The sequence below is a fragment of the Lethenteron reissneri genome, chromosome 47 (genome assembly GCF_015708825.2).
Source record: "Lethenteron reissneri isolate LAM-NWPU_2019-01 chromosome 47, ASM1570882v1, whole genome shotgun sequence".
Taxonomy (NCBI): domain Eukaryota; kingdom Metazoa; phylum Chordata; class Hyperoartia; order Petromyzontiformes; family Petromyzontidae; genus Lethenteron; species Lethenteron reissneri.
In genome coordinates, this window is record NC_083825.1 from 10,952,396 (window position 1) to 10,973,688 (window position 21,293).

General features: G+C 52.3%; 1 protein-coding gene across 6 annotated transcripts in view; it reads right to left on the minus strand.

The window, feature by feature from the left end:
* The window catches only part of LOC133354557 (mucin-19-like), a 246,981-nt gene that overhangs the window by 159,426 nt on the left and 66,262 nt on the right, over positions 1 to 21,293 (minus strand). For 5 of the 6 annotated variants that reach the window (XM_061571483.1, XM_061571489.1, XM_061571482.1 and 2 more), the window contains exons 2-3: positions 16,886 to 17,083; positions 6,770 to 6,893 (exon numbers count right to left, since the gene is read on the minus strand). The gene's annotated coding sequence lies outside the window, so the exon portion shown is untranslated. The remainder of the gene's footprint in view (positions 1 to 6,769; positions 6,894 to 16,885; positions 17,084 to 21,293) is intronic. The other variant, XM_061571484.1, reaches the window with a different exon arrangement.

Below are 21,293 nucleotides of genomic sequence, written 5' to 3' on the forward strand. Positions count from 1 at the left end.
AGAGAGACAAGCCCACCGCCGCGAGGAGGCAGCAACGCAAGCCGACGATGGTGATGCGGGCACGGCCGTTGCCGCCGTTTCCTGAGATTTGCGTGCGGCGCCAATTTTGCTTCCCCGCCGCCTCTCCAGCGCACCGATGCAGGTATCGTCGCTGGCGCACAACCGCCTTACTCTTCAAGAATGATGTTACAGGGTCGTCTTTGATGTCCACTGCCACATCGTCGGACGAAGTGCCCGCGGTGTTAGCGGCGTGGAGAGTAAATTACCGGGCGGCTGTGGGAATAAAATCGAACGGTCGGCTCTGGCGAAAAAAGCCACGAGGTAGCAACGGCGGCGGTATTGGGTGGTTGCTCCGATTGTACAACTGGCTCTGCGATGGCCTTCAAGGGTCAGGGGGTCACGGTAAAAAGATCTCCCCCCTGCCGCGATAGTGAGCCCTCGTCACGCTCCAGTGAGGGAACAGGGGTCAAGACTGTTTAACACGTAGGCTTTCGCGACCAATATCATCCATAATAGTTTTATTTTTGTTAGATCGTGTGTAAATATTAATGTGGCCTTAAACCCGTCACCGCCCGATACAGCCAATTAGTAAGGTTTGTCACGTAAACAAAACATGGCAATTCGTTACTAGTACAGCACACCGGTGTGTTGGAGAGCAAATCCACAACATCAGGCTGATGAAGCGAGTTGTAATTACTGGCAAAACGTCGTACTCAGATTGTAAATGTTGTGGATTTGCTCTTTAAAACACCGGTGTGCTGTACCAGTAAGAAATTGGCATGTTCTGTTTACGTGACAAACCTTACTATAATTGGCTGTGTCGGGTGGTGGCGGGTTTAACGCCACATTTATAATTACACAATCTCACCCAAAAAAACCTAGAAGTTAGGGGTTGAGACGTTCGCATTCTTGAGGAGTGCGAGCGTCGCTCCTCTCACCGTCATCAAGGCAATCGAGAATCGCCATCACTAATGGTGACACGAGCGCCATCAGTAAAGGTCACGCGCACGCACGTTCACCGACTCGTGTAGACGTAAACCAAATCGATGACAGTTTAACCAAGCGAGGGTTCAATGAGATCCATTCTCCTCCACAAGGCGCACAGAGGAAGCCGTCGTGATATCTTAACGAACAATGGGCTGGCACACAATCTCTATTCGTGTTTCTAAGCCAGTGGTGAAAATTCCACATTCCCATGGCGAAAGCCAGACGTAAGGACCACATGCTGCTTATCCAACACTGCGATACGCATTCTATTGACCCCAACAGGGATGATTGCAATTACCCTACCTGAGATTGTGTCCATGACGATGGTGCACAGAGGTCGACTGTGTGAATGATGACATCACGTGGTCTTTTAATACATTCTTTACATCAGACGACGTACTCTCGTAATTCCCTGCATTAATCACCGGACAGCAATAAGAATCTGAGTCGAGTGCCCTGACCACTCGGGTTCCAAGATGCTTGCAGCGATATGCGGTCATTACACAGATTCGGTGGCGCAGTGGTTGCAGGCCGCACTGCTCACGCACGAACCTACTTTCGATTCCCGATCATGGCTAACAACAGTGGCGAGTGATAACTTTACTGGCCCTAAACCCCTCCTTTCCCTGCCTTCACAAACCCGCACCGACCAGCACGGTGATGTATGGTCAACCAGCCTGACAGTGTGGAGAGGCCTTTATTCAGCATTGCATGCGTGCAAACAACACGACAGACGAGCGGCACAGATGAGGCGTCGCAGAGACGCCACGGCCACGCGTAGCCCAGCGGCCCCCCCCTGGCACGCGCTGCCACGCTGGTGTTACCCAAAGCACACAGTCCGCTGCAAATCTTGCCGGTGCGCGCCTCTCACGGTCAGCAACCCGCCGCTGTCCGTAACGAGCAGGAAACCAGAACATGGACCTGCAGGAAGTGAAAGACGCTGGCCATCCGAAGCATCTCTGGCCGGCCGGGGCCACGGGGGGGAGCCAGGAGACACGCGCATACGGAACGTGGAACGTGGGGGGGCACGTGTAATGCGGGGGGCGCGTGTAACGCCGAGCAGCGCGGAACGTAAACCTGGCTCGCGAGCCTGGTGCGCGTCTCTGCCGCCACCACAACGTTGTTGCTGCACAAACAAAAAACACACACAAGGGCGCGCGCATTGCAGAATGAAGTTGCTATGGCGCTAATGACGCGAGCGATTCAGGAACACGTTACGGTCCTAAAATAAGCAATGTCATCATCGGCCAGGCACCATTAGAGGGGTTTCAAAATCTCTGCCGGTGCTGAAAACACATCGCGTGGTTGATCTCAATGTCTGTTCTTTGCCCACGAGTTGCTGGGTTACCTGTATCTGTATCGGAATGTTTGGAAATATTCCTCCATAATTGCGTTGTTTGTGCACGTAGTTAAGAGTACCCGAAGACAATAAAATAACACATATATAACGGGACTCCAAAAATTCACAGGAAGATGGATCATGAACCCGCTTGCTGCACTACCACGCCGTGGTGACGTCTCAAAGCACTTAAGAAATTCTGCATTACCAGGGAAGCGTCAACACGCGCGGCACCAGAGAGCCAGCGTGGTTGTTTTAAAGACACGTTTTTCGAAGACAATCCCGACGCGCTCACAAAATGCACGTCAGGGGCGGTGGGGGGGGGGCACAAATCCCTCAAGCAAAAGCCCCGAGATGGACGGATGCGGCGGGCAGGCTTTGGTGAAGAGGGGCGGATTGGGCTCCCCCTGCCCCACCCAGGTGGGGGGGGGGGGCCTCGAGCAAAGTGAAAGTTTATATTGGGTGGGGGGGAGGTAAGGGAGAAGATAACGAAGATAGCAGGGAAGAAGAAGGGGGGACGGGAGGGAGGGGGCGGAGGGGGACGATGAGGGGAGGGGTTGGGAGAGGTGAATGTTATTTATTTCCTTACAGAAGCAGTCTGGCGCATCCACAACGCACGCGCGGTTCACCACGCGGAGGGATTAAAACGCAACTTGTGAAGAAGAAGAAGATGCGCCCCGAATGCGCTCGTCAGCACTGCAGCCGACAGAGTGTTTCATTACCGACCCGCCCGACGATAATTTCTCCGCCATTGTTTTTTTCTCTCTCTTCTCTCTCTCTCCCCTTGTATGGTTCCGCATCTATTAATAAAATGCTGACGCACAAACTTAGAAACACCACGCGCGCAGGTGAACCGCAAAGAGCTTAGCGCGAGCAGAAAATGCGCAATTTGGACGTCGCGCCGCGCCCGTTAAAACCGCGGCCCCCGGATCAAGTCGCGTGCAGGAGCGCCCATCGCGGCGTTTACGGGAAGCCGCGCCGGATTACCTAACGCGCGGAAATTTAAACAACGCCGTCGCCGCCGCCCGCTTCGTAAACGGAGAACCACAGCCGGGGGGGGGACAGGGACACGGTTCACGGTTCACGGACGCGTCGGGTGACGTGGCGGGAGAATGCGCGTTGAAGGGTCACCGAGCCGCACAATGCCGATAGCCGTGTCGCTCGTCGTGGGGTCGTGGTGGCTATCGCGGTGGCCACTCGGCGCGATGTTTGCCACTAGGTTATGGCGACAGTAGCGGCGGCGATCGGCAATGCAGAGAGAGAGTGGTTTGGCGCGGGTCCCGCAGCAAGGAATGAAATGGCGCACGCCCCGTGCCCACCGCCCCATGCCCACCGCCCCGTGCAAAATTACAGAAGGCTCCTCTGACTTCACTCGTTGAGAGATGCACGTCATGGTGTGTACGTAAAGCAATGTTTACAACCACGTGGCATAAATAAACGACTACTTTAACACGTTCACAAGGCAGCAAATTATCAGCACCTGCAAATAAATAACGCTTAAGCACGCCGAATAAATAAGCAGGCGGTACACTTCCTTCGCATATCTGGCCCTCCACTACAATAAGTATATTTTAACACATCCCATCAGCCGCATGGCCTTCTAGGAGTGCATCATACCCGCAGCATTGGTTCAATACAAGAAAACTCTGGACTCGTTCCAACATTCAGTCTCATTAGCAGGAGCCAGGCTTGCTTGAATCAACGCTGGTGAAGAGCACAATGTTTATAGGAAAGGATCCCTCTTCCCCGTTAGATATTGGATCTGAATAAAATATTAAGAAACAAAAAACATCAATCAGATGAATAAGAACACGGGCCCCAAAAGGCACCGTGTTAACGTAATTGTTAAACACGAGACGGTTAATTGCTCGGGCCCAAGCCACAAATTCATTACCAAGTACTTTCATTTTTTTTACAACAACTCCGACTTGGACCCCCGAACAGATGGGGGAGGCGCGGCACTGGCGAGCGGGCGCAGGTGGAGGCCGGCTCCACCCGGGCCCTCGACTCCCTGACGGGTGCCGTGGGGGGTGGGGATGGGTGGGGGGCATGCGAAGTGCGCCCATTCATTCTCTCCGGCTGACGGAGAAAACGTCGCGGCCCCCCGGCGCCGACTCGTTAGCCGCGAGCGACGAGCAGCACGAGGCACTGCACACCAACGCTACCGCCCGACCAAGACGAAGAGACGGCAAGGCCTCAATTAACGCGCGGTGTTCGCACCGCAACGCGCACTCGCTGGAACGCGGTTCTTCCAATTAGGGAACACTTGGCACACAACGCGGAATGTGCACCCCGTGATAGCGCGATTTCATTTGTGGCCAGGTCGCTTCTGAAAAAGGGCTATATAGCTCAGTGGGCCTTATACATTGTAAACTAAAAAATAGTTCGTGAGAAAAGTTAATAGAATCAGCGGGTGCTGGATCATCAACCAACCTGATTGCTGCTATACATTAAAGTAAATCAAATACAGCTTCAAATCAAGATTCAAATCAAGATAAAATATGTCTATTAGACATTAACACGGCATATAGAAGCAGCTGGTGTTGTGGGCAGTGGCCCTTCTTGAGAGGAGAGGTCAGCGGGTTTGCCGGAGCTGTCGTTGGAGATCCAACTTCCCAGTGCGGTGTCTCTAAATCTATGCAGAAAAGTTCACATGAAGAGCTCTAAACTGATCTGAACTGACAACCGCACCTCTTATTAGCACGGTTGGATACATATGGTGCGCAAGAGGTTCAACATATATACGTACATACGCTTCACATTAACAGATAGAGTAGCAAACAGAGAAAAAGTGGTTATATGGCACGGATTAAAACACGTATCGATTTTAAACAGTAGAAGTGCATCATTTGAGGCAGACCAGTCCCGTCAACTGGGGGTACACGGAAGGAATGCGCTGTGACGAGGCGGCAGATTCATTAGAGGCAATAGCACAGACGGCGAGTGCAACACATTTAAACCTCGAGTCAGAAAACCAAGGCAGAGCGCACGTGTGCTGAATGCAGCACTGTGCATTGCTCGTTGTCACGTGCCTATGGCGGGGGCCAGTCGCTCCATGGGCGACGTCGACTGTTGAGCAGCACTTAATTTAAATCGGCCGCAGACAGGCGATGGCCGGCATCGCAGCTGCCAACTCTCAGGGCAGCATTACGAACACAGGAATGGCAACACGGCACAATGCGAATTCACGCGGAATCTGAATGCCACCGCATCTCAAGACGCCGGACAGAAACCGTGGGTGTAATTGTTTTATAGAAGGAGAGAAAAAGAGAGAACACCGGGGCAAGGAGTGGGCAGCATGGACGGTTGAGGAAAGAAAGTTCCAGATGATGGGGGCAGAGGAGGAGGAGGATGCGTGACCTCCCACTGAGCCAAGATTGACTGGGAGGCTTTCGTGATACAAATTTGAAGACGACAGCATGAAAGAGCACGGCTTGGCAAAGGCACGTGTTTAGAAAACACACCGGGGGGGCTTGGCGTTGCACGGAGGTAATCCTGTGACTTAGTGGAGGAGGGGTTGGTGGATTGTACAGATGGAACCGCCTGTGAGACTCACCTTATTGAGTGCTCGTAGATGGTAGTACAGCAAGTAGGTTTTAAATATATATGTACACAGTTTATCACTCCCCTTATGTGTGTGTGTGCGCGTTATCTCCAAGCAGTGAAGCGGTTGTGTAGCGGTTAACCCGGCGAGACCCGGGTTCGATTCCCGTTCACGGCCAACACCAGTGACGATTATCTGAACCAGTCCTGGGCCTTCCTTAGGTCAACTCAGCCTTAAATAAGTACCTGGTGTGGTGTATAAACATCGCCACTCGGAACACAAAGGCGGTCGGGCGTGGTGCTGGCCACCCACTCCCTCGTGTACCGTGTCGGCCTTCGTAAGTGCTCGCTAACAGCACTTGTCCCAACAGTCTGTTACAGGCTATACGGGGGATCTTTGTATTGATCTCCAAGCATTGAGCGGTACACATTTGATTTACATCATCCCCCAAAAGGTGGATGGGCTGAGTCGACCCCCACCCTGACCGCAGCGCGAACTTGCAGTGTTAGGCTCGCGAGCGAGGCGACGGTCCGGTACAAGTCGGCAGCGTGAACCCAGGCGACCCCGCGCGGTTACAAGGTGAAGGCGCTCAATCGCGGGCGGCTGCGGCTTGTCAGCATGCCGCGGTAAATAAGGATACAGTCACGCACCACCGTGCCACATTTTAAAGGATTAAAACCCATAACTCAGCGGCCCGTCGTAAATTACCATTTAAGCCCCCGTAAGCCATTTAGGAAAGAAAAAAATATATATAAACGGCACCATTATATTTATAAGGGGAGAAGTTTCCGTCACGTTTCGCGAGATTCATTCGCGGGGGTCCCGGCAGGTGCCGCTGTCAATCCGCTCAACTCGATAAGCGCGTCGATGGGGGGGCACGTCTCTACAGGGCCACTGACCTATCGATAACCGCCTTGAGAAGACGAATTGGCGGCTGCTGCTGCCGCTTCACGGCGTCGCGTCGACAGGGCCGGGGCGCGCACCGCCTTCCGCACGCCAGCAGCGCTGTTCCCTTCGCAGCGGCTGGAAACACAGGAGCGGTAGAGACAACATCAAGACGGAGCCTCCCACCTCCCCTCTCTTAGCGATCAAAACTCCTCGTGAGATCGAGGCAGCTCGCCACCCCCCCTGCCCACAACACATCAGCGAAAGCAAGCATCCCTGTCAAACTGCCTGCGATATATATTATATTATCAGAAAAAGGTCTGTGCGGGGAAAAAAACGGATGGAGTTGAGCGCGGTTTTGCGGGTTGGGCTGCGTGGGGCCATATTTTCATCTCCGGGAAGATGCCAACATGAGTTGCGTGGCGGCGAGAGTCTGGGAGAATGAATGCATGCTCAACATGCGGCGCGAAACCTGGGCAAACACCACTTGGGTTACAGGCGGCCATGAAAGCGTGTACATGGGTACATATGGGAACGGTCGGGGCAGTACGACGACGAGACGAGGAATGACGATGTAGCCGAGAAAGAACGTCTACAGAGAGGTGTGATGCAAAGGTGGAAGTGTATGTAGGGCATGTCCCCTCAGAGGGTCACAGAGCTGGAGATGAGATGAGGGTGATTTCTGCAAGGAGACAAGAGAACAGTGGAAGAGGAAGCAGGTGGATCAGTTGGTGGGACACTGCGGGACAGTTGGTGGGATGGTGGGAGACAGACAGAAAGGACTCTGCACGAGAGATCGTGAAGACCACAAGAGATCGTGAAGACCACGAAAGGTAGAAACGCATCTGTCATGGGCAGTGGCTCTCAGTTATACGTGGACAACTCTAGTGAGTTGCGTAGCAATTCAGGTGGTGGTGGTAGTGGTGTTGGTGGTGCTGCTCTGCTTGCGTGCTTAACGCAATCCCTCAAGTATGGCACAAAAATGTTGGGGTGTTCGTGGGGTCCAGGGGAGGTCATTTTTCAAGAGGCAAAACGGAGCGGTTTATAATTAGACCCCGGCCCTTGGAATGATTGCTCTTGCTCACACGAACACTCCTTTGCCTCGCACTCGATCAATGTTCTTGTTTAACTGGTTGAAAAGGAATTAACATTCGTTATTATAAATCAAAGATCAATCAATGCCGTTATTTAAAAGAAGATGCAACCCACAAAGCAATTAGCTCTCAGCTTGACGACGTGTTCTGGGCAGTACAACAAATGTGAAGCTTTGTTAATGAGAAAACAGACGTGGAATTTATTGCCGAGCGCATCATTATGGCACTCTGGTGATATCACTCTTGTGCATTTTAATACATCAATCCGTGAACATCACTCGATCGCTGTACCAGAGCGCAGGCCCTCTTTATTTCCATTTACAAACAGATTCAAGCTCGTGTCACATGGGCCAGGACACACGCAGCCGATGTGCGCGCGTGTACCAAAGAGGCATTCGTTTTTAACTACATGCATCTTTAAACTACACGGGGCAAGCCAAAGCAATCCAAGTGTCAACACTGCGCAAACGGGCCCCGCGTTGAGAGAACACGATGACTCTAAGACCATCAACGCGTAAACACGAGTGCACAATTTGGCAGCCGATCAAGGAAGATGGGGCTGGCTCAAGGGCGGCCACATGGGCTCTGGATTTCGGCTCGCCTCTCTCTCTGCCTTCAGCCAAAGCCCAAATCCCATTTTCCTGGTGCCATGCGGTGAGCAGAGCAACATCGCAGCCCAACCACCTCTCTTCCCTGCGCGAACAAGCCATCTCTTCACTCCCCACAGCCCATTGTATGTCAATGTCATTGGTGAACTGAGGACAGGGGGCAGTCGGAAACGCACGTGTTCAGACGTCGCACACAACAGGAGCAAATGAGATGCAGGGCACACAGGAGGCGTGACACAGAGGGCAGAGAGGACACGGGGCAGACAGCACGCAGTACCCAGGGCAGGCAAGACAAAAATCCCCCGTACGGCCTTCACAGACTCTTGGAGCGAGTTGTGTTAGCGAGCACCTATGAAGGCCGGAACGGCACATGACGGGGTGGGTGGCCAACACCAATGCCCTTGCCTGATTTTATGCCGAGTCGACCTAGGGGAGTCCCAGGACCGGGACAAATAATCACCACTGGTGTTGGCCGCGAGCGGTAATCGAACCCGTGTCACCGGGTTCGTAGCGCAGCGTGCTGACCGTTGCACTACCGCTCCCAGGACAGAGCATACACAGAGCTAGGTCCAGGTCACACGAATGTGCAGATCACAGAGGATGGAGACAAACCACAAGACACAGGGGACGGGGAAGAAATACGCACAGCTACACAAAAAGACAGGGCAAAATAAAGACAAAGATTTCCCCGTTAAAGTCTTACAGACATCGGGAGCAATGCGGTTTGTAAGCACATGCTAAGGGCAGCACAGCACAGGAGGGGGTGGTGTGACCAAGAACACGTCCGGATGCCGTTGTCCTCCCTGCGTGTTTACGCATCATACCAGGTACTCGGATAAAACGAGGGGGGGGGGAGGGGTGGTAGCCATGGGACAGCTCCACATGCCGACCACGACCGGTGTTAATGTTCACGGCCAGGGAACCGAGCGAATGTTTGACTGGGATCGTAGCACAGCGCGTGAACCCACTGCGCCATCGTACTCCGTAAATAACGAGCTGGGTGAAGTGCACAGGAGAGTGAGAGTGGGCACGCACGAAGAACTCCGGGGGAATGTTCTTGATGCCGCACACTTTTTTGAATGCGTCAACACTTCCAGTAAATCTTTTTTTTTTAACGGGCGCGTAACGAAGGCCGTTTTGCGGCCACGTTAAAGCGCTCCCATGAAAGTGGACGTGTTCAAGTCACGCGTGAACGTAGGGGAATTGAATATGCACTTAAATGCGGGAAGCAAGTTCACACACCTTGGCATCAACTGTGGCTGTGGGGGGTCGAAGAGGCAAGATTTAGTATCTGAAACAAAGATGGGTACAACGCACGGCTACAGTGCAGTGGAGATCAGACGCGATGTGAACTGAAGACAACGTTCAGCCGACCACAGATGGCGGGGGAGGGCAGCTGTGAATTAAAGCTGAGCTTGAACAGGGCAAGGGAGTGTGAGCAGCTGGGATCACGAGGAGGTCCCCGGGAGTAGCAGAGGAGACAAGATGACAGGCCTTTGCATGGAGGCTGAGCAGAGGAGCAAGAGTTCCACGATGTCCGATGGAAATTCCAAACGACGTCGGTGAACTTTCGTAGAACTAGGAAATGTCGATAAACTGGGTCGTACTATGTCATTAATCAGCACTGTCATTCAGATTGGAATGATGTGTCTTTCTTGAAAAGACAAAATTGCTCATAAAATACCACGGTGGTGTCAGCCACTCAAATTTACATTTTCCTTCCATGCTGGGATGCCGATGGCGCATCAGTTTCACCTGTCAAGGCGCTCTTCCCCCCCTCCAACCCAGCTTAAAAAGACGCTCCAAGCCTGGGGTTGTCATTCAGACTCTGTCTTCTCGACAGACCTGTTCTTCACCTGAGGACGGCTGCTTGCGTTGTGGCCGAAACGTCGTGAGAATTATTTTATTATGTTTTATTTGTATTATTTTATTACTTCCCTTCTACGTGACTTTACCGAAAGAACCAAGAAGAAGAGTTTCACCTGCATCAACCGCCGCCTTATTCCATAGATAAGCCATATTTTACGAGACGAATAAATAACACCCTGTGTGTATTATTGTGATGATCTTGAATGTTTTAACCGTGAGGTTGACTATTTGGTGGAAGTGCCCAGGATCAACGGAGAGCTTTGGTTAGCCGAGTGGATGGCTCAGGCAAGGCAGCGGTGAGATGAGAGCGGAGAGGATCGGTGAATGGGCGAGAGCTTGTGGGGTATCTTTAATATCCACTTTACAGCAGATGACGCGCTTGGGTAGGACTGGGTTTTACTAACTTGGGCTAAACCCGTATTTTCATAGGCAGTCACTAACAGACAAGCTCTGGCTGGGGTGCACGTTAACACGTACCAGAGCCTCGCCAAAATGAAGGAAAAATTAATTTGCCTCTCCATTACGGTACTTACTGAGGGACGGTTGCCGAAAGGGACAGCCATCCCAAACGCGCCTTCTTGCGACACCAAGGCATCCAAGTGGTAATGGCTGCTGAGAGGATGGAGGTGGCTTCTACACTGTCACCCTGTAAGATCTCTTTCAAGCAGACCCCTGGGCCCCACAGGCCAAAGGCCCAGGTTGAACGCAGGATTGCACCTGCCTCCATGTCTGCCCCTACAGCCTATCCCCCTCCAAGATACTCCAAAACCTGGACCTTAAAAAGCTACCGCTCTCACCAGATTCAGTCTATGGTTGTATGTATGTTGAACCTCTTTTGCACCGTACGTGGCCAACCGTGCTAGTTGGAGGTGCGGAAGGAAGGACAACTAACTAAACACACAAAGCAGTTCTAAAGAAATGAGTTTTCAATCTAGAAGGAAGAGCGCTCCAGACGGCCGCAGAAATGCACCTCATAATAAGTGAGAATTGGTACGGTACACCAAATTCAAAAACTCGTGTCTTGTACTAGAGATGAATTGCCGAAGTTATCAACAGAAGGTGTATATCGGATAAATTGCTTATGCGGCAAGTGTTATATTGGACAGACAGGACGTAACATTAGCGTAAGACTAAAAGAACACCAAAGGAACATTTAATTCTCCCAAACACAGCTGTCAGCAGTGGCAGAGCATGCTTGCCAACAAGGACAATAAATAGATTTTGATAACGTTTAAGTGTTATGCAGAACTAATTATTACTAGCCAAGATTAGTTAGAGAATCAATTGAAATTGAGAAGAATTCAAAAAATTGAAATCGCTGTGATAACTGAAGACTCAGCGCAGCCTGGAAGCGTATTATTAAGTAATACAAAACACATATTGCAATTCCTTACAGGTGAGTCACATGCTAAGTGGCTGATTACTGATCTATTACATAATTGTATACAACTCCGCCTCTGATCTCGAATCCTGATGGAGTTCAACAACGATGACGTCATCCTGCACCATTTAAGACCGGAAGCAGGTGGATGGCTTCACTATTCTGGCAAATCGCCTGAAGATGCTGGATGTAATTTTCCAATGAAACGTCGTACTACTCGTATTGTAAATCTTGTGGATTCACTCTTCAACACACCGGTGGGCTAAAGGAGTGAACTATTTGTCTATGTCAATGGGACACATTTGTTACTCATTGGCCGTGTCGGGTGGTGGAGGGTTGCGACACATTAATAAATAACGCGATCTAACCCAAAAACCTTTATTATGAATAATACTGGTCGCGAAAGCCTACGTGTTAAACTGAGAAGTGCACCTGAAAGCGCACTATGCGGTGACCGTCTTTGTTCGATGGCCAGCCATAAGCCGCTGCTGCGTAGACGACCGGAGTTTGCGGGATGGTTGATGCTCCTTTGACAAGATCAGCCAGGGCTATGGAGCCTTGGCCTTGACCGGGGTATGAAAAAGGAGGAGGGCACAAGGATGAGAGCACGATCTCCTGGTTCACATGGAAATCTGAAAGCACCTTGGGGACACGAGATCTGCAGCACCGCCGCCCATGTCGTCCGAGGACACCCCGAAGGGAGGCTCACCCCTCCTCGCCAACGTAATGGCCGACATTGAGAGCAAGAGGCCAGCGGCTCGACCGGTGGCCTGCTGCAGACAGAGCGTTCATCAGCACCATGCGCAGATTCCATGGAGCCATTTCCCCCTCGGGAACACGATCATCAGAATGTCGTCCGAATATGAACACACGCTGGTGTGCAACATGCTCTGCAGATCTGCAACCACCAGCACGAGAATCTTCGTGAAAATACTCGTCTCTTCTCCTCCGGGCCACATCCCCATCCCCCCCCCCCCCCCCCCCCCGTCTTCTGGAGAGCAGAGCTGAGAGGGTCCGAGTTATCTCCCGGTGCCACTATGGTGCCACCAACTGCCTCCCAAATGCCTTGGACGCTGTCCAGTGGCAGGCTAAGAATCCTCTCCCCAAATTACGTGTGAGCTTCCCCAGACCCTCAGCTTTCTGGAAGCCCTCCTCTGCCCGGGCACAGGGACGGAGTTTCATATGTACCTCACCCGGAGCGTGTCAGCGACCACCATATGAACAATCCACCAGAGCACGACAGAATCTGTCCATCTTCTTCTATCGTACGAATTCTTAACAGCAGATTACAGTTGTCATTTTATATTTGTTATCTACTCCATTGTCTGTTCAGAAACAGAGGAGATATTATTATTATTATTTGGGTCTTTTGGTAAAGTCACGTAGATAGGTTCAAAGAAAATACCAAAAAACTACGCCGTTTCGATCGCAACACAAGCGGTTGTCATCAGGCAAAGTAGTTAACCTCTGAAGGCAAAATGTGTATAAAGGTTTGGGGATGGGCGTGGAGCAAGTGTATCAGCGGAAACCAGGGACATGGGCAGGGCACCACTGCCAATGCAGCAACAATGACAATGCCGCACTACTGCCAATGCAGCAGCGATGCTAATGTGAGCAAATCTTGTCCATTCCTCCATTAAATGAGTGAAGATATCAGCAGCGGAGTGTTTACGATGTGGTCGATGGTTTAGGATCGGTGGCCGCACTCCCCGAATCTTTGATGCGCCATGCGGTGACCGCATCGGCCATGCCCCGGTCCCGTTTCAGTTGATGGTCGACCATTGGCGGCGTGGAAGGTTGAAACCGGGAGGTTTGACAGTGGGGTCCTGGACGAGGTGTTTATTTTTGACGTCGGCAGCCTTACGTTGGTGCTAAACTGGCTCAGAGGGCCAACGTGCGAGCGCCGTGCTCCACGAGCAACGTAAACAAGCGGCGGTTAGGTAACACGTGACACGCGCACAAGCCGCCCGATCTTAAACCCCACGCGGGCATCGCCACCAGCTCGCCACAACCGCCCGCCGCCGCAACACCGACCATTGCTCCCATGAAACCTCTAAGCCCGTGCGCCGCTATGGCAAAATAGATTTTTAAAATAATAAATTAAGCCACGCGCACAGCTCAATCAGCGGGCTGGTTCATTATTTAGAACGGCGGGCAGATAGCGGCCGGAATGTATAAGTCATTTTGGGGCTTTTTGTCAGCGTATTGATATTACATAAATAACGAGGACGCGTTCCGCCGAGCGAGGCGCAGCGGCCGCGGCAGCAGCCACGGCGGCGGCGAACGAGCGAACGAGCGAACGAGCGCACTCCCGGGGTGGAATTGACGCGACGCGTTCCAGTGATTTATTTGCAATGAACTTCAGGAGTCGTTCATCAGCCGAGGATGATGCGCAAACGCGTCCGATCAATTCGCGGCGAGGCTCAGCGGCCCCGGCCGGTCGTGGGTGAGGAGAAACGGACGAGTACTGTGCTCACGGTCGCCCGCTCCCACCACCTTGCTCGCCACCTTGCTCGCCCGGTTAAAGCCTCGGCAAGTATCTCAAGACTCATTTTCAGGAAGGTCCTGACAAGCTTTCATATGAAGGATGCGATCGATGCTGCTGCTGAATGTAGTCCCAATTGAGTATTTTTCAGATATTCATAATAAAGAAACGTTTTTTATGTAAAAAAATGTGTCGTTAACCCAACACAACCCGACGCAGCCAATTAGTAAGGCTCGTCACGTAAACAAAACAATTAGTTACCACGTCAGCCCACCGGTGTGTTGGAAAGTAAAGCCATAACATTTACAATGTCAGTAGGATATTTCTCTGGCAATTACATCCAGCTTCATCGAGCAATGAATAATATTGGTCGCTAAAGCATACGTGTTGAAACTAATTTTCCGGTAATTTTTCTTGTCCCATACCCGTTGCATGGTTTCTGCTCGGAAACCACAAACCCCAGAGGAAACCCACGCAGAACAGCGAGAGAAAACATTACAAAATCAACACAGAAAGGGAGCCCGAGTCTGGCATCGAACCTAGGTTCTTCTTACCCCACGAGGCACGAGTGTTACCACCGTGCCACCACATCAGCCGCTGACATCTCGGCAACATCGGTTTGATTCCCGGTCATGTAGCTCAGCGGTAATTGCGAATGGTTGCTCATTGTGCGAGGCCAGCGGACTCCAAATTAACGACGGAATGGCAGTCAAAAGGAGTGAATGCGCCCAAGAGGACACTCGACAGCTCTACCGCTGCGTGAACCACCAACCGCAACTCCACGTGGCGGGACACAGAAAAACACCCCCGTCGTACCGGCAGCACAGTAACTTTGTGCGCAAGAAGTCGGATGCCTGCACGGGAGAGGTTTAACGGACTGGCATGTTGAAATGTTTCAGCTCCAAAATATGAAAAATATTTTCAAGACAAATATTTTAGGAGCCGAACGGGAACAACGGCTGTTAAAATAACTTTGTTGTGAAAGCGCGCGCCTGCTGGCACCAGGCCGCCAATGGAGGCGAGACGACAGAGCCCCCCCCTCCCCCCCGCGTGAGCAGGGAGATGGGTGCTCGCTTCTCCTGAGCGCCTTCCAATATGCACAGTTGGCTGCGTATGGTGCAAAAGAAGTTCAACATACATACATAACAACGTAATGTCCAGCACACGAGTGGGCGATAAGACCATTGAGACACTGAATCTCCTTTTGGAGGAGACCTGGGGCTCACGCTTTTTAAGAGAAATGTTTGCTATACGTGGATTTAATTGACTTGTGGGGGCAGGGGGGGTGAAGAGGTGATGCAATGGACAGAGGAATGCGCGCAATCAACCCAGCGACGGAGACCAATTTTCAGCAGGATGGTAATTTTTTAAACGTTTGCCCAATTTCTCCTTCACGAGTGTTTTGTGTTTGAGAGCAAACCTGGGCATGCCTGGAGAAACCCCATCGTGTCTGATCATCACTCTCAACAGCCACGTTCAAATCTACAGCTGGACAAAGGCCTTCCTAAACCACTGCCACCTCCCATGAACCATCATATATTTTAAGAGATTGTTCTTATTATTAACACCCAAAGGTTGCCCGACAGATTCACAAACCCACTTGCTTTACCGCCACTTCCTGGCTGCCTCGTGGCCCCTGGGTTTGGGAATGTAATGCACCGTGATCTTTGCGTGACCCACCAACCCCGCCTGCGAATAGCTCGACGCTGCTGGTAGTTCACACAGAGGATCCCACCACCACACATCCACAGAGGGCAGTATCGATTCCTCCAAACCCCCTCCTCCCTGTAAGCCGCGGGCTCTTGCGCATTTTGCACAACGCTGCATAGAGCTCATTTGCCAGCTTCACTTCCACCTTAGGGGGGGGGGGGTAAATATGAAAAAGGCGAATGCACGGTGTGTGCGTGTGTACACGTACGTGTGTGTGTGGGGAGTAGCAGTGCAGTTGTTATAACGCGCTGCGCTACAAACCCAGCGACCAAAGATCGATTCCTGCTCACGGCCAACACAGCCAGTGACAATTATCTGAACTGGTCTTAGGCCTCCCCTAGGTCGACTCAGCCTCAAATTATCACCTGCTGCGATGTGTAAAAACATTGCCACTGGGGAGACAAAGGCGGTCGGGCGTGGTGTTTGGAACCCACCCCCTCGTGTGCCGTGCCGGCCTTCATCGGTGCTCGCTAACAGCACTTGTTACGGTGGGGGGTCTTTGTCTTTGTGTGAGACTGCCGCGTGTAAACATGATGACCGGCCATGCAAGCCTCCACCGTGCAAACTCAACAAGCATGGCAGGGAGTCGGCGGCGTAGTCCTCACAGCAACAAGGGGCCCGAGTTGAACCTAGGTTTGATTCCAGACTCGGGTGCATTTCTGCGTGGAATCCATACTTTCTCTACAGCCTGTTCTGCGTGGGTTTACTCCAAGGTTCTCCGGTTTCCTCCCACAGATTAAAAACAACAACAAAAAATCCATGGAATGTAACCGGTATTGACCAAACATCCCAAAGCTGAAGAACTGTTGGCAATTTACTCAAATGGCGTTTACGCTCCTCAGCGACCCCGCCCCTGCTGAGAAAACTTGGCAGGAGCCTCCTGAAAGAGCGTCTTGAGACTCTGCGAGGCTTTGGTGGATAACGAGCGTAATGATGATGATAAATCACAATAACTCGACTCAAGCGAATGTATTCGTGCTCACCTCTGTATTAACAGGCGGCACACGAGCCCCACAGCGTAGAAACTCGGTTCGACTCCTGGAAGAGGTGGATCCGCTTGGTCGAGATGGTGAGGACGGGGGGGGGGGGGTAGAGCCTGGGGTTGCACTGCGCACCTTCACCGCTGAGCCACTTTGCGAGGACGCGAGGGTTTGATTCCCGTCACAGCCACCCAGTGAGTTCTGCAAGGAAAGGAGCAACACAGCTGTTAAAGGAACATCTGGTGAAGATTCCTCATTCCCATAGCAGGGGCAAAAATGGCCTTGAACTCGTGACCACAGTGCCACCTGGCCAGAGAAAATCGTGCGTACAGCCCCTTCAGTCACTCCACTGCGGAGAGAGGGCCTCGCCATGCGATGCAGGGCGTGGGATGTTTTTGACCAAGAATTACGACGAGCGGTCAGCGTGGGTTGGTGAAGGCAAGGGAGCCATGGGATGCGGGAACAAAGAAGTACAGTGACGCGATGGATTCCGTCGCTCTCCCCTCTGCTGCCGAGCACGTAGCTCCACAGCAGCCTATAGCGACCTGATGTCCAGCGGTCACCTATCCAAGCAATACCTCGCCTCGACCCGAATAATATAGACAAAGAATGCCTCAACTTAACTACAGCAGAACAAACCCATTGTGGAGGTGGTGTGCAGGAGGTGGCGTGCCCCATGGAGGTGTGCGGCACAGTGCAGCTCTGCCCGCTGCTGCACTCCCTCCACCTCTGGGGTTGTGCAGCAGTATGCATGCACAATGAAGCCATGCAGCCGTGCTCACCGCTGCACCCCATCCCCTCTGGAGGAGGAGTGCAGCGGTGTGAGTGCAGCGTGCAGCCATGACAAGGCTGTCTGTCGCCTTCCACCCACGCCAGTCGCAACTAACACAGCACCCATTCCTGATGACGTCGCACACATGCCATGTCGCTCTCCCAGTAATCAGGTGTAAACACCCCGGGATAAACTGGAGTAAGACGAGCGAAAACGCCAGTTATCCAGGTTTACCTGGGGTCCAAACCCCCGGTAACCAAGTGAAGCCCCGGATAGTTAGCGCAGGCAACTGGAACCCGGGGCAGGCGTCCTCCACATTACTCGGAGAAGCAGAAGTCTCCTGTACCGCTCGTTCAAATCCCGGTTTCCATCGCCAGTATTAAGACTGGAGATAAACTTTCGCCCGAATAAACACATTTGTAGGTCATCGAGTACACAAACACGCACAAATTAAAACAACACCACAACAACAAATTATTATGCAGTCAGCACGCGCGCAACCGTCCTGTTTCACGGCTCGTCAAAATTCTCGGGCAATGAAATTTTAGTCTCGGGCAAATAAAATGCAAGATCTTACTGCCCCAGCGGGCGAGTAAAACAAGCGCGCAATTTCCTGCACGCGCCGCGGTAAATAAGCGCGGCCTGGGCTGTGCCGGAGTGGCCTCGGGGGCCCGCAGAGAGTCGGGCGGCCCCATCCCCCCCGCACCCTCTACCCCCCCCCCCGTCCGTTACGGCGGCACAAAAGGCGGCTCGCGGGACAAACCGAGCGCCGCTTTTGAGTTGTGCAACTTGGCTGCACATTACGGTTCTGTCTACCGCCAGTTTAACCCCTTCCCCGTTCCAATGACGTACGTACGTACGTGTGCGTCGTCAGTTTTCTTCCGATTCTAATCCGATTACGAACGCTCACGTCATCCCAACGGAATCCAATCGAATCCAAACACAATCGGAAGTAAAGGGCCATGCAGGAGGGCGTTTGGCACAGTTTGATGCCAGCTATCACAGAGTGCTGTCGTGTCGCTACAGTTCTATGTGGTGAGTACATTGTCTTTAAAAACAACGGCGCTACGCCTCTCCAAATAAAATAAACGCTAACCGCTTGCGCGTTCCAAGATTCAGTGGTGAACGGGCCACCCACCCTGCAACATGCAGACGTCTCAAAACGGGAAAGGGTTAAAATCACGTCCAAGTGATTCCTCCTGCTCAAGGGAAGCATAGAGTCGGTGATCATCTCTCCAGGTTTACAGCCCCGAGAACGTGGCGGAAATTCCTCGTTTCTATGACAGTTGCGAGACCCACTGTAGGACAACCAATGTTGACTTCGCACAAAAGTGGTACTCGTTTTATGGACGATGATGGGGCTGGGGCTTGCAGGCCCGGGCTAGGTCACGCGGTGATGCACGGTACGACGTGGTGGCACTCAGCATATGGGGTGGGGGGGGGGGGATTCATGGCGGCCATTGCTGCATTGATATTAAAATGAAAATATCACCGGTTTCCAATCCAAAGGGTCGCCGAATCTACGGCAGTTTAAACCGTTGTGCAACTTTCTACCAAGCGGCATAAACGGATTTCACCACAGTTTAGCCGTCGGCAAGTCAAGCGTGGCAGGGTAAACAGTGGGTTACTCCTCCCACACCTCTTCCCAACGTGGCAGAGTCAAAGCTTCCGAGCCATAACGAAACAAGTGGGAAAAAAACCCCGCAGACGGCCACACGACTTGGACATGTGGTGAACGCAGCTCGCCACGAGAACCAGGGACATCACAACGCTCGTCGACGACAGCCGCTCAACACTTCACTGCCGTGGACCTGGCCTTGCTGACATCACCCTCCGAACGGGAGTGGACCGCTCCAAGGGTCAACCTGCGGCAGTGGGGCCACTCCATCGACACTGACACCCATGTGACTTCTAGTGAGACGCAGATCATGTACGCATGTATGATGAACTTCTTTTGCACCGTACATAGTCATACGTGCTAATTGGAGGTGCGGTGGAAGGACAACAATCTAAACACGAGCAGTTCTAAAGTAATGAGTTTTCAATCTAGATGATGATTAAAAAGAGCAAAGCTCCAGTGGCTTCCTAATATCAGAAGGAAGAGCATCTCCAGACGGCCGCAGAAGCGCATCTGAAAGCGCGCGTTGCGGTGACCGTCTTAGTTCTACGGCCAACAAAAAGCCACTGCAAAGATGACCGGAGTTCGCGTGATGGTTTATTCTCCATGATGAGATCACAGAGCATCCCCTTGGCCTGTCGGCTCCTGTGGGAGTAACGCACCGTGGAGGACCTCACCAGGGCTACACACCGGGCAACCACCTCACCTCATCATCACCACGTGCCCGATAACCGGACACACGTGCGACTGCGGCGTTGGGGCACGATAATTAACTGCGGACCGTGGACGAGTCGACCCAATACCCTCTAGGGCTCCCTCTAGTGGAGGCCCCTTCCACCAGCAGCGGCACGAGCAGGCAATCGCAGGGGATGCACTATTCTGCCTGTCGTCTGCCCTTCAAAGAAGAAAGGGGGCGAACGTGAACCGAACTCTGTTTTCGCTGCGGAGGAAAGAGTCGGTTGGAAGGAGTGCAGGGAATCCGGTTTCTTCAAAGGCCCTCGTGCACGCGCCTTGGCCAGTGTGGTGGAACGAGCCAAGGCTTTGTGCTTTGGCACCGTGTCCCGCTGTTGTGGTTGGAGATAAGAAGTCACCCTAATGGGGGCTTCAATCCCAGGCTGGGATTGATTAAACAGACCTATGAATGTTTTCATAGCCAGAGCTCACGTAAAATATGGCTCGGTAAGTGTTACAACATAAAGATGCATGTACGTATTCGTTATTTTATTATTTATCATAATGATTATTATGATTAGATCGCTTGCTTATCCACAACAGCCTCAATGAGCCTCAAGACTAATTTTCAGGAATAGTTCTGCAGTAAGGAGCGATAGTGCTATGCACACTCGCAATCCAGTAATTTGCAGGTAATCTTTCAACATTTGCATATTTGCCCTAGCTATGGGAGGAAACCCGAGAACCCAGAGGAAGCCCAATGCAGACCAAGGGAAGAACGTACAAACATCAAGGGCCCGAGTCAATCAAATCCAGGCCCCCTCTTCATCTTGCAGTGTGGCACAAGTGTCGTCACGCCACTCGTGTCACCCCCCGTGCCACCCGACGTGAACCTGGGTGAATACTCACGCGAGCACAGGGGGCAGATCCACTTCCCCACACAAGACAAAGATCCCCTGTATAGCCCGAACAGATCTTTGGGGCAAGTGCTATGAGCGAGTACCTATGAAGGCCTTCCAGGGCATACGAGGGGGTGTGTGTGGCCAGCACCATGCCCTACCGCCTTTGTCTCCCAACTGGCAACATTTACACATCGCACCAGGTACTCGTTTTAGGCGGAGTCGACTTAGGGGAGGCCAAGAACAAGTTCAGATAATCTCAACTGGTGTTGGCCATCGAACTGGGGCCGTCGTGTTTGTAGCGCAGCGCGATAACCACCGCGCACGCCACCACTCCCCACTTCCCCACACGCACGCAGCAAGGCAGTCAATCACCGCGCGCTCACACCTTCACCCACATAATCAAGGGGTAACAGATAAAACGGCACAGGCTGCTTGACACTACTGGGG